The sequence below is a fragment of the Phocoena sinus genome, chromosome 3 (genome assembly GCF_008692025.1).
Source record: "Phocoena sinus isolate mPhoSin1 chromosome 3, mPhoSin1.pri, whole genome shotgun sequence".
NCBI classification, from domain to species: Eukaryota; Metazoa; Chordata; class Mammalia; order Artiodactyla; family Phocoenidae; genus Phocoena; species Phocoena sinus.
The window spans coordinates 30,975,963-30,989,180 of NC_045765.1; the positions used below are offsets into that span (position 1 = coordinate 30,975,963).

General features: G+C 33.4%; 1 non-coding gene across 1 annotated transcript; it reads left to right on the plus strand.

Moving 5' to 3' along the window:
- Positions 1 to 2,858: 2,858 nt before the first annotated feature.
- On the plus strand, positions 2,859 to 2,931 carry TRNAE-CUC. The gene has a single exon. It is a non-coding gene; the product is annotated as a tRNA-Glu (tRNA).
- Positions 2,932 to 13,218: the final 10,287 nt, after the last annotated feature.

Consider the following 13,218-nt stretch of genomic DNA (forward strand, 5'->3'; position numbering starts at 1 on the left):
GGCAAGATAATAGCCCCCCAAAGACATACATATCCTAATCCCCAGAACATGTCAATAAGTTAGTTTACGTGGCAAAGGAGAATTTTGGTTGCAGGTGGAATTAAGGGTACTAATCAAATCACCTTAAAGTGGCTAAATTACCTGGGATCATCTGGGTGGTTACAATGTAATCACAGGAGTCCTTAAAAGTGGAAGAAATAATAAAAAATCTGAACTAGAGAGATGTCAGCATGAGAAGGACTTAATCTTATAGTGTTGGATTTTAAGATGGAGGAAAAGGCTATAGGCCAAGAAAACTAGGTGGTCTCTAGAAGCTGGAGAAGGCAAAGAAATAAATTCTGCCCTAGGGCCTCCAGAAAGGAAAGCATCCCACCAATACCTTGATTTTACCCAGTAAGATCCATATCAGACTTACATTCTATGGAAATGTAAGATACCATATGTTGTTTTAGGCCACTAAATTTGTGGCAATTTGTCGTAGCTGCCATAGAAAACTAATACAGCAACTTAAAACCATTTTGCCATTTAATCCTCACATCAGCCTCACAAAGGCTGATATTACTATTACTATTTTCCGAATAGGAGAATTGAACTTTCATTCCTTAATTAACTCTTCCAGAGGTATTTACTTAGTAAACAGGAAGCTGTACTCCCTGATTCTGAAACTTCTTCTGGGCACAAATCATATTTTGTGTGACCCAATAATTCTATCAAGTTTCTAAGAGACCTCTTGGTTGACTTATAATTGGGTGTTTCAACGCAATAAATTATTCTCTAAATTCCTGTACTCCCAACCATTTCTCAGGCCAAACTGTAGAATGGTTGCTGTTCCTCAGAGATATACTAAGAATAGGAGGGATTTAAAGATAAATGCCTATTATATTACATTTTATCCTTTCCCCAAACCTCAAAATTTCAGTAAAAAATGTGGCATGCTCCAATGCTGTCTAGAAGAAGTAAGGGATTAGTGGAAATTCCTCTACAAGCCCACTCTGCTCTAATGCTCTGAATTGTTTCCTAGTGCCAAATGAATTTTCAGTCCTTTCTAAGTGTCTAACTTATTCCACCTGTGAGGTACCTGAACAGACATGGGACTGTACCACAACAGTGTTTCATTTTGAGTACTGCAGAGAAACTTTTCAGGTAGTAAAAGACCTAGGGAAACAACTAACTTGTCTAGTGTTTATTACTTAAAAATTCCCTTTAAAGAAACTAAGGTACCTTTACAGTACATTCTTTCCCTCAGATAATGCCATACTTACGATCCTTGTAGGACTGAAGAAGGAGATAAAAATACCTCTATTTACACGATACAACTATTCTTGAGTTGGAAAAAGCAAAAACATTGTACTCTTTACTGTCACCCCACCCACGCACCATCCAACCATCCATCCACCCATCCATCCATGTATCCAATGCATATTTTCTAAACTAAACATGCAAGTCATTTTATTTTAACTTTGGAAATATAGGTACAAAATATACAGTGTGTAACCTTAAGAGGTTTGCAAACTATTGGAATAGGTAAATTAATTCTAACAGTGTAGTGAGTGATGATTAGAAAAATGTAAGTTTTGCCTAATATGGTAGTTGTTACAAGTAGAAATCAATAGATCATCCAAATTAAAGAAATTTTAATTTTGTGTAAATTTGAGTGTAAAATCACAATAGCAATGTCTATAAGATTAGAATGGAAATAGTGACCTTATAGGAGAAGAAAGATGGCTCTCCGGCTGGAATAAGAATAAAATTAATTCCCATAAAAATCCTCTGTTTTTCATTTTGAATAAATTGGAGTGAGTATGCTCCACCCTGTTTCTGCCACTGAGTACAGATATAAAACTTGGACAAAATGCATGAATCAGATATTTGGGGTCTCTGAAAAGCAAAAAGTAACAGGGAAATTTGGAGTAGGAGGCCAGAATTCAAAAAACCCTGAACTAGTGGTGAGGTTAGACTGTTTCCCTCCTATATCTCCTTGCCTAGACTTAGTTCACCAGAACCATGTACTGGGGAACAGAAAGAGAAAGTTCCAAGAAAAGCCCTCTAGTTCTGGTTAAAGGAGTGAGAAAATGAACATCTACTTCTCATAGGAAATGTAAAAGTTCCCCTATTGTCTCATTTCTTTTCTCTGTTCTTCTTTGTCCCAGAATCTAAGCAATCTCACAGTGGCAGCAGCATCTAACAGTAATAGGAGCTTGCAAGAGTCAAACATCTGAAGGTAGGCAATCTTCCTCTCCAATTGATAGAGCTGTGACTACAAGAGAGTGGGACCAATCCTTGTTATATTATTTCTCTCTGGCTTCCCATTGGTTGGCCATAGATGTGGGCATAGTTTCAGAAGCATATGGCAGAGTGGAATAACTAGTCCCAGATTTCTAAACAGAGGATAGAAAAGAGGAGACCCAGGCAACTAGAAGGTAATGGAGAGATTACACAGTGGGAGAAGCTTGGAAAAACAATCCCGTAAAGTTGTTTATGGAATCCTGAGTTTACACCCAAGAAGTACATGCAAGGATTTGCATTATTCAGCAAAGAAAAGGCTGTGAGAGCCAAACTCACAAATAGCTTAACTCTCATACCCCAAATGATCACTGGATGATGCACACACAGGATAAACCTGAATGTCACTGCAATTTGAAAAATGAACTGATATTGGGATTATAACTGACAGAAAGCAGTATGGAACTTGTGACCTGAACCTAACTAGACTGACTTACCAAAAATATAAGCATTCTGCATAAGATTTAAACAAAACCCAGAGTCTTATGACATAATACTCATAATGTTCAGGATATAGTTCAACATTACTCAGCATATAAAGAACCAGACCAATCTAAATTCACATTTTAGGGAATCCCCTGGTGGTCCAGTGGTTAGGACTCTGCGCTCTCACTGCTGAGGGCCCGGGTTCAATCCCTGGTCAGGGGACTAAGATCCCACAAGCCGCATAGTATGGCAAACAAACAAACAAACAAACAAATAAATAAATTTGCATTTTAAAAAATCAACTGATGCCAAAGCTGAGATAACACATATGTCACAAAGACTTGAACCAGCTATTATAAAAATGCTCAGCAAGTAACTGGGACCACTGCTGAATTCAACAAAAAATAAAACTTCTCAGTAAGGACATAAAAGATATAAATAAGAACTAAATGGATAGTTTAGGACTGAAAAATTAAATAGCAAAAATGGGCTGAATGGGCTTGATAGCAGAATAGAGATTACAGAGAAGTCAGTGAACTTGAAGATAGATTGACAAAAGCTATGCAATAGCAAGAATAGAGAGAAAGATAGTGGAAAAAATGAAAAGAGTCTTAGAAACTTATAGGATTGTATTAAAAGGTCGAATATTTGTGCAAATGGAGTCTGAGAAGGAGAGGAACGCAGAACAGAACATATATTTGGCTAATAATAATAATAATAATGACAACAACAACAACAGCAACCCCCCTACAGATTCATGAAGCTCAGCAGATGCCAAATAGGATAAACCTAAAAAAAGTTCACACCCCTCCCTATATCAAAATAAAACTGCTAAAAATTAAAGCAAACAATAAAAAAATGGAAAAAAAAAAAAAAAAACTTGTGACTGTCCCAATAGGAAATAAGAATTTAAACAAAAACTGTAGATCTCATCAGAAACCTGAAGGCCCAAAAAAGTGGCACAGCATTTTTAATGTGATGGAAAAACAGTCTTTCATCCCTAAATGCTATACCCAGTGACAACATATTTAAGAAATGAAAGTGAAATAAAGGCATTCTTAAACGAAGAAAACTTAAGAGCATTCCTAGCCAGCAGACCTGTTCTAAAAGCATTACTAAAAGAATTTTATCAGAGAGAAATAATACTGGAAGGAAATGCTGAACAAATTTAATGAAGGACAGCAACAGAGATAATATCTGAGTAAATATAATAGACTAATCTGTTCCTCTTGATTTCTTTAAACTGTGTTTCACAATTGCAAGCAAAATTGTAACATTGTTTGATGCTATTATCAATGCATATAGATGTAATATATAAGGTTACTATACAATAAAGGAGGGAGAGTAAAAGGACCATATGGTAGTGAGATTTCTACATTCCATTTGGAGTGCTAAAATACTAATTTTAAATAGACTGAAAAAAGTTAAGTATGTATACTATAATCCCTAGAGCAACAACAACCAAAAAACTTATACACATATTTTAATTTAATAAACAACATACAGATTAAAATGGATATTATGACTTTGAAATACTTATAATAAAGCAAGAAAGGGAAAACAAAAGAACAAAAAGCAGAGGAAATGAACAGAAAGCAAATAATGTGATGGTACAACTAAATAAAAACATATTAATCATCATAAATGCAAATGCCCCAAACACACCAATTAAAAGCCAGGTATTGTCAGCATGGTTTAAAAAATTATACATACTATATATATGATCTGTATAAGAAACTCAGTTCACATATAATGATATAGTAGGGTAAAGTAAAAAGATGAAAAAGATATAACATACACTAATTTAAAAACAAACAAATAAACCGGGGTGACTATATTAATATCAGGCAAAGTTGATTTCATAGCAAAGAAATTATCAGGGACAACTGCAGACATGATAATAAAATGATCAATTAATTAAGAAGTCATAACAATGTTAAATGTGTATATACCTAACAAAAATCATTAAAGTACCTGAAGCAAAAAATGACAAAACTGCAAGAAGAAGTTGACAAACTTGTAATTACAGTTGGAGACTTCAACGTCCCTCTTTTAGTAAAAGATACATTGAGTAGGCAAAAAATCAGCAATGTACAGGAATGAGCAAAACCATTAACAGGAAAGAGCTAATTGACATTTAAAGAATGCTGCACTAATCAAGAACACAGTACACATTCTATTCGAGTACTCAAGAAATATTCACCAAGATAGACCATGTCTTGGGTACAAAAAGTAAAAACTTTAACAAATTGAAAAAAATTGAAATCATACAAAATATGCTTTGTGAGCATTATGGAATTAAACTAGGAATCAATAACAAAAAATAACCAGAAAAGGTCCAAACATTTGGAAATTAACACATACCGAATAATCCATAGGTTAAAAAGAAAGACATAAGGGAAGTTAGAAAGTATTTTAAACTGAATGAAAATGAAAAGTCAACAAATCAAAACTAGCAAGATGTAGGTAAAGTGGTGATATAAGGAGAATTTATAGAATTAAATGCTTATATTAGAAAAATTTAAAAAGTCTCAAATCAAAAATCTTATTTTCTACCTTAAAAATGGCAAAAGAAGAGAAAAGAGAACTGAAAGCAAGCAGAAGGATGGTAATAATAAAGATAAGAACATAAATCAATGAAATTGAAAAGAGAAAAGCAAGAGAAAGTTTATTAAACAAGTCTCAGTCTTTGAAAAGATCAATACAAGATAAACTTCTGACAAAACTGACAAAGAAAAAGAGAGAAAATACAAATTACCAGTATAAAGAATGAAAAATAGCATATCACTACAGATCCAGAGAAATTAAAAGGCTAATAAATAGTAGTGCAAACAACTACATGAGCAAAAATTTAACAAGATTTAAGGAACCAATTCCTTGAAAACCAGAAACTGCCAACATTCAGTCAAGATGAAATAGAAAATAAGAAGAGTCTGATACCTATTTAAAAATTAAATTTATAGTTAGAAACCTTCTGAAAAAGCAACCTCCAGGTACTGAGGTTTTACACTTTATACTTAAAGAATGAATAGTACCAATTCTGTATAATCTTTTCCAGATAATAGAAGAAGGAAAGAATTGTGGGATTATATGATGGGTTGTTGACCTTTAAGGCTACTTCGAAAGAGGGACTTGCGTTGTAGTGCAAAAACATATTCACAGTAGTCAAAAATTATGAAAACTCAGTGAAAGGATTTCAATTATGATTGAAGTTGGCTGGTCCTACTCTCACTAAAATTGGTAGGAAAAAAGGTGTATCTCTCCAGATTACAGATGAAAACAACATAACATTCACTTTTCTATTTTCTAGATCGTCAGAGTGGCTGGCACTGTTGTTTACATTTAACTGTGGAATTCTCTTGGGTTGGTCAAAAGGTTCGTTCGGGTTTTTCTGTAACATCTTATGACAAACCTGAAGGAAAATTTTGGCCAACCCAATATCTTTGTTCTTGCTAAAGAAAGCCCATGCTTTCTTAGGGTGTTGGACCTAATTTTTTCTCATTCATGGATGCCTCACCTTTTTTTCAGGTGATTAGTTTAGACCTGAGTATGACACAAGACATGCCATGAGACATGAGAGGATGTCAGCTGGAAGGCTTAAAAGAAGGTTTTTGTTTTGTTTTGTTTTTCCCTCATAAAAATGGAGTATAAGATATGAACGTTCTTCTTTCACTTTCTGTAGGTATTGACATCCACATACGATGCCTTGAAAAGTGTCAACCATCACTGGATTAGGCATAGTGACAGCCTAAGAGCACAAGGCCACACAATAAAGACAAATTGAAACACGGAGAAAATTTGATGAAGTTATTGAGCTATATAATTAACCAATTCTGGAAACTTTCTAAGACCTTTGTGGTTTGTCAAACATAAATGCCCTTATAGTTTAGTGAATATTTGTTGGATTTTTCATATTAGTTGGAGAAGAAAATGTCTTAGATGATATGGGCACACTTTTCTACAATCATTTATAAATAGTTTTCTAGATTTCAGATTAAGAAATGGAAAGGCCTTAACATCCTAACATTTTTGTTTAGGTGCAAATATCTATAAATCTTATAAAACATGGATGAGGAAATGGAAAGTAATAGAAAAAGAAAAGTATGCTATATGATCTTGTATTTCACAAAAAATACTGGAGGTGTTTGTAAATGATAATGCAACATTGGATAGGAGAAAGGACTTTGATCTGGCAATTGGGGGACCTGAATTCTTGTCCTTACTTTCTTCTTAACTAACTATATTAACATTGGTAAATGACATCATTTTTCTACCTTAGTTAATGTTTTGTTAAATGAGGAGCTTGTACTATAGATATTCTAGGTCCTTTTCTGTTTGTGAGCAAATGATTCTGATTCTATTTTAATCTGCAACATTGAATGATGGATGAAATGCCCTAACACTGTGGCTCTTCTATGCTTTATTTAATGGATTTGGAGGGAAAGAAAAAGACTGATATAGCAATAATACTGTGATAAATATTATAAGAGAAAATAGAAAAACTAAAAAGCCACATACAGTTTCAATGGTCAAGTTCTTCATATAATAGGGATATACAAGACGTATATTAAAATACAATACATATATTAAAATATGGAAGTTTGAATATTGCACATCCCCTAAACTTAAAAGGCAAAATTCAACATTTGATATAATATTAATTTTTTAAAAAATATTTTGAAAATATTCTCAAGTAATCAAGACTGGCAGCTGCTTTCATTGGTCTATATTCTTCAATTCTAAAGTCTTTAGTAAGTATGCAACTTTCAGTAGAAAGGATTAGAAAACATGAATTTTAAATCTGACATGGGATTATAGACATTTATAATTACTTGACAATGAATTGAGATGTAAATGAGGCATGTGTCTCAATTTTAAGATTTAGAAAATTTCAGAATTTATTGCAAATGGTCAGCATTTATTTAACAATAATTTATTACTTACTATGTGCCAGACACTCTTAAAAGCAGTTAGAATGCATGAGCAACAAAAGAGGTGAGTCTCTATGGAGCTAAGATTTTATGTTTGATGATAATAAATGCTATAAAAAATTAAAATGTAAACCAAAGTGAGTGGGTCTACAGTGCCACAGGGTGGGTAGGATAAATTATAATATTCATAGGAAGGTCAGGTTGTGCTTCATTGAGAAGGTAATATTCGAGCATATACTTGAGAGAAACAAGAGAGTTAGTTATGTGGATAACTGCGTGCACTGTTCTAAGCAGGGAGAATTACTATCACAAAATCCTAATCCAGGAGAATGTCTTGCTTGTTTGTAAAAGAGCAGGGCTACCAGTGCAATTGAAATGGAATAATCAAATGGTAGGAGATGATGTCAGAGAGGTGATGTGTGACAGATCCTGTAAAACTCTGTAGGCTATTATAACAAATTTAGCTTATACTCTGATGGAAAAACAGAATCAGAGTTTTTAGCATGGGAATAATAATATATACTTGAAGTTTAAAGATATTACTGTACCTTCTGTAAGTAGTGAAGGGAAGAAGCATTTAAGAGTCTATGTAAGTGGTGCAGATGTGAAACGATGGTAGAATCTCACTAGGATGGCTATAGTAGAGGTGGTAGAAAGTACTCCAATTGGAAATGTTTTCTAATTGGAACCATTAGGATTTCTTAGTGAATAGGTTATGCGATTTAAGAGAAAGAGAAGAGTCAAAAAAGAAGCCATGGTTTGGGGCCTTAGCAATACAAATAATGCAATTGCCATCAACTGGGATAGAGAAATCTTAAGGGGTGTGTGTGTGTTGAGTTTGACATGTCTATTGGAAATGCAAGTGCAAATGTTGAGTAACAACTGTATATATGATGCTGGAACTTCAGAGGGTAGTCTAGGTGGTCGGTATAAACTAAGGGGTGGGGGGTGGTCTGGAAGAAGAGGAATAACCAGCAAAGGAAATTAAAGAAATGGTGGCAAAGTCATAAGGAAAACCAAGAGTGTAATGTCCTAAAAATCAAATGAAGAAAGTATATCTGGACGGAAGGAGTAATTGTTGCTGCCAAATACTATTGTTAAATCAGATAAAATGAGGACTGAGGATTGACCAATGGAGTTTTGCAAAACAACAGCAGCCAGATTCTGAAACTCCCTTTCACTCTGTCAAAACAACCAAAATATCAATAAGGAGAACAAATAAAACCACAAAGGATAAACATCTTCAGCATTACTAGGAGGCAGAGAAGCAATCTTCAAACTCCTGTAAGTAGAAGAAAAAAAGGAACACATTCCTATAACCCCTACCTGTGGCCACCATCACAAGACTGTGTGTGGGATGGGCAGAAGAAGGGTGGCTGAAAAGACTACGAAAAATAGCAGAGAGGAACTGAAGTCATAGGAAGCACAGTTAAAATCACTCTCAGAAATAGAAAGCAAAACAATACATGTAAAGAAGCTGAACATCAAAGAGATTCCTGAACTAGGTACCATACTCCTGAAATAAAATAAAAGAAAGCAGACCACATACAGGAAATTATTGTAAAATGCTAGACATGCAAATAAAAGATCTGCTGATGAAAAGACTTCCTCCCAGAATAACCGTCATATAAAGAAAATTGAAATACAGCACCCCCATTTGAATTAAATATCCTCAAATGAGCATTTTTTGAAGTATTAAAAACACCTCGATACAGAAACACAAAAAACTAAAAGAGGAAATGGAAAAAAATAAGAAGAATTAAAATTAGTGTTGCTTGAACTAATGACATAAGTGGTAGAAAAAGACAAAATCTCATCAGAAATAAAGACTAAATTGGAAGGTGCACAAGAAAGACTACAATTAAATACACACTTAACATGTGGAAGAAAATCACAAAAACCAAGACAATGAAAATGAGATCAAAAAATAAGTAAAAAGGGATGAAAAGAAATTGATTGATGGCCAGACATTCATGTTATTTGTGCCTCTGAGAAAGACAATTACAAAAACATGGAAATGAACTAATATTTAAAATTATAAATCAAGAAGAATTTCTAGAAATTAGAGAAGATCTTAATCTACACATTGAAAGGGCTCACTGAGTACATGGGAAAATCAATAGAGAATGATCAACTCTGAAACATCCAGGAAAAACTACTAGACTTTAAAGATAAAGAAAAACCCTCAGGGACTCAAGGTTAAAATATCTATTCAATCATTTAACTTTGAGAGTTAGATTAACATCTTATTTTTCAAAACACACAAAAAGAAAAGCAAGAGTGTAACTTTTTCATAAATGGTATTGAAACAGTTGAACAGCAATTTGGTAAAATATATAGCTGGACCCATTGTCACACCATACACAAGCATAAGTTCTTAATATATGAACATTCTAAATGTAAGAATGTGGAATCTACACAAGGACTAGAAAAATATGGATAAATTCATTGTAGAGTTAAGACTTTCTAACTATAACTAAGGATCCATATGAAATGAAAGAAAATAATAAATTTTACCATATTAATTAAGAAGAAACATGGTAAAAATAAAACTGTAAGCACTAGGAAAGACAAATGAAACTATCTGTAATATTTATCACAAATGAAGGGTTAATATTCATAATTTATAAAAGCTTTTAAATTTGTGGCTAATAGGACCAACAACCCTATATTGGAATGAGCAAAATATATTATCACACTAATCACAAAAAGAGATGTAAAAATGGCCATTAAACATATGAAGAGATATTCAATATCACTTAGATTAAGATAAATGCAAATTCAAATGACAATGAGATACCATTTCTTTCGCTTCAGATTGGCAAAAATTCAACACCTTACAATAACCTCTGTTGGCAGGGCTCTGGGTAAGTAGGCTCTTTCATACATTGATGGTGGGAATGTAAGTGACATAACTTCTATAGATAAGAATTTGACGATATCTAGCAAAATATCCATCTAAATTTACTTGTAATCCATTAGTCGTATTTCCAGGAATTTATCCTGAAGATTCATCACTAAAAATATAAATATGCACAAATAATAATTATTTATTTCAGTCTTTATAATCAGAAAATATTAGCAGTACTTAAATTTTCAAACATAGGAGATTGGTTTAATAAATTATGGTACATATAATGGAGTACTTTCCAGCTATAACCACGAATGAATAAAAAAAGATTTCTATGAATGATATGGAGTACTTTCCAGGAGATAATTTAAGTGGGAAAAATGTGCAAAACACATATAGCATGCTACCTTTCATGTAAAAAAAAAGAAGATATTCATATGTTTACTTTTCATTAGAAAAAACAGCAAAGAAAGAATAAACCAAAAAAGACAATGTAGTTGGTTATCTACAAAAGGGAGTGAATGTGTTGAAAGAGATAGAGCAGGAGCAATATTTCTGTTACTAAAATTATTGTGTAGTTTCTTTTGAAAGTTAGATTAATAGTCTATTCCTTAAAATTAAATTTCATTGTTTATTTCCCATAAGAATGGGGAGGATGAAATATTCTAAAACTGAAAGCAAACTAAAACAAAAAAATCTAATTGTATTACAAATAAAATATCATAATCACACAGACAGGTAGGATAGAAGAAAGGAAAGAAGGAAGGAAGGAGAAAGGAAGGAAGGAAGGGAGGGAGGGAGGAAGGAAAGAAGGAAGGATTAATTCAAATAATTTATTTGGATCATAGTATTTGTCTATATACCTCTGTAATGGAGAGTCCAGGTGGAAGCCTAAACTTTATTTTTTTTCAGTAGCTTTGCTTCTTATAGCGGTTTGTACATAAAAACTCTAAAACTGTTTTAGAATCCTAAATTACATCTACTATTTTAGATGTATTATAGGATTGAGCATAAGAGTAAATGTGTTGATGTTGTACAGAGCCAGCGTTCTCACTAAAGGAAGAATGAGAAAAACAAATAAGGAATGGGGTAAGGAAGAAAGAACCCTGTGAGAATGGATTGGAATTAAATGTATTGCTATGAAGTACATAGTTTCTAAAATATGCATATATGTGTAAATTAATGTTTATGTGCACATGTATATATGTATGTCTGTATAAGTGTAAATATTTGTATGCATATGTATGTATGTATGTACATATATGCATATATTTCCTAGCTCTGATTGCTGAAAGGACTATAGGAGCAAAGACACCTTAGTAGCAATGAGCACATCTTGTGCCCAAATCTTGATCGCTATGATCAGTACCCACTAAAGGGAACCAGAGCTCCTCACAGAAATGGTTGATTCCATAGGCAGTGTAGGGTAGGTACAAAATGAGCCTGGAACGTCATGTTATGCCAGAAAGCAAGGAAATACTCAAAATATGATGAGGGCATATCACAAAACACAGGAGCCAGACTGAAGGGCTTCCCAATGGCCAAATCTAGACAATGTTAGTCAAAAATGATGAAGTACAGACATGGATTATAAACTAACAAAGCATAAGAAATCCCGAGTCCATAATACATAATAAATAAATAAGAGAGTAGGAAGAGATTTTGCTTATAGTAAATTGCTGAATGACAGCTGGTAAATGTGGAAAGAAGGCTGGAGTTGGAAAACCATGGTTTTGCGACAAACATAGTAAAGCTTGGATCAGACAAAATTATCATGGATGCTAAGTCTAGGGGGGGAAATTTTGAAAGGGAACAGGAAATTTTCATTGATGTTTCTCTTCACAGACTGTTTACTAGTTGTTGGGAGAAAAAATAATAACAGTAATCATAAAATGGAGAAATCTGATGACACTTGAGATATGTGAGCGGACTTAAAATTAGCAATGTTGGACAGATGGAAATTGTGTACCTCCAGATGCGATACTGCAAGATGGACACAATATTACTTATTTCGGCCCAAAAGAAGGAATGTTCTTTTCTCATTAAGTAAAATAATGTGCCTTGGGATATATTTTATTTTTAAGAAATATCAATGCCATAAAAGATAAAAACTTGTGGAAATGTTTCAAATAAGTAGGCTAAAGAGATATGACAATGACATGGAATAACTAACTCTAGGCTAGATCCTTTGCTTTGGCACTGGCAGTGGGGGTGGGAAGGTATAGAGACATTATTTGATCAACTGAAAAATTTGGAATATGAATGGCAGATTAGATAAAATTATTGTATTATATAAATGTATGAAGATAATAACTGTGCTGGAGTAATAAAAGAAAATATTTCTATTCTTAGGAAATATGCAATGAAGTATTTAGGATTAAAAGGCCATTGATGATATATGTAACCCATCTTCTAATGCTTCAGAGAAAAAATCAGAGGGTTTCTGTTTTTGTGTGTATGTGTATGTGTGTCAGGGAGTGGGAGTGGAGTAGGTAGGGAATGTGTGTGAGTGTGTGTGTGTGTGTGTGTGACAGAGAGAGAGAGAGAAAGAGAGAGAGAGAGGAAGCAAATGGGATAAAAGTTGGCAATAAGTGAACATAAGTAAAAGGTATATGGTATGCTTAGCACTATTGTTACTGTTAGAACTTTCGTAAGTTTTGAAAATAGTTCCAAATAAAAAACCTTAAAAAGCATCAACCATTTGGCAACATAGAAGTTAGCGATGAT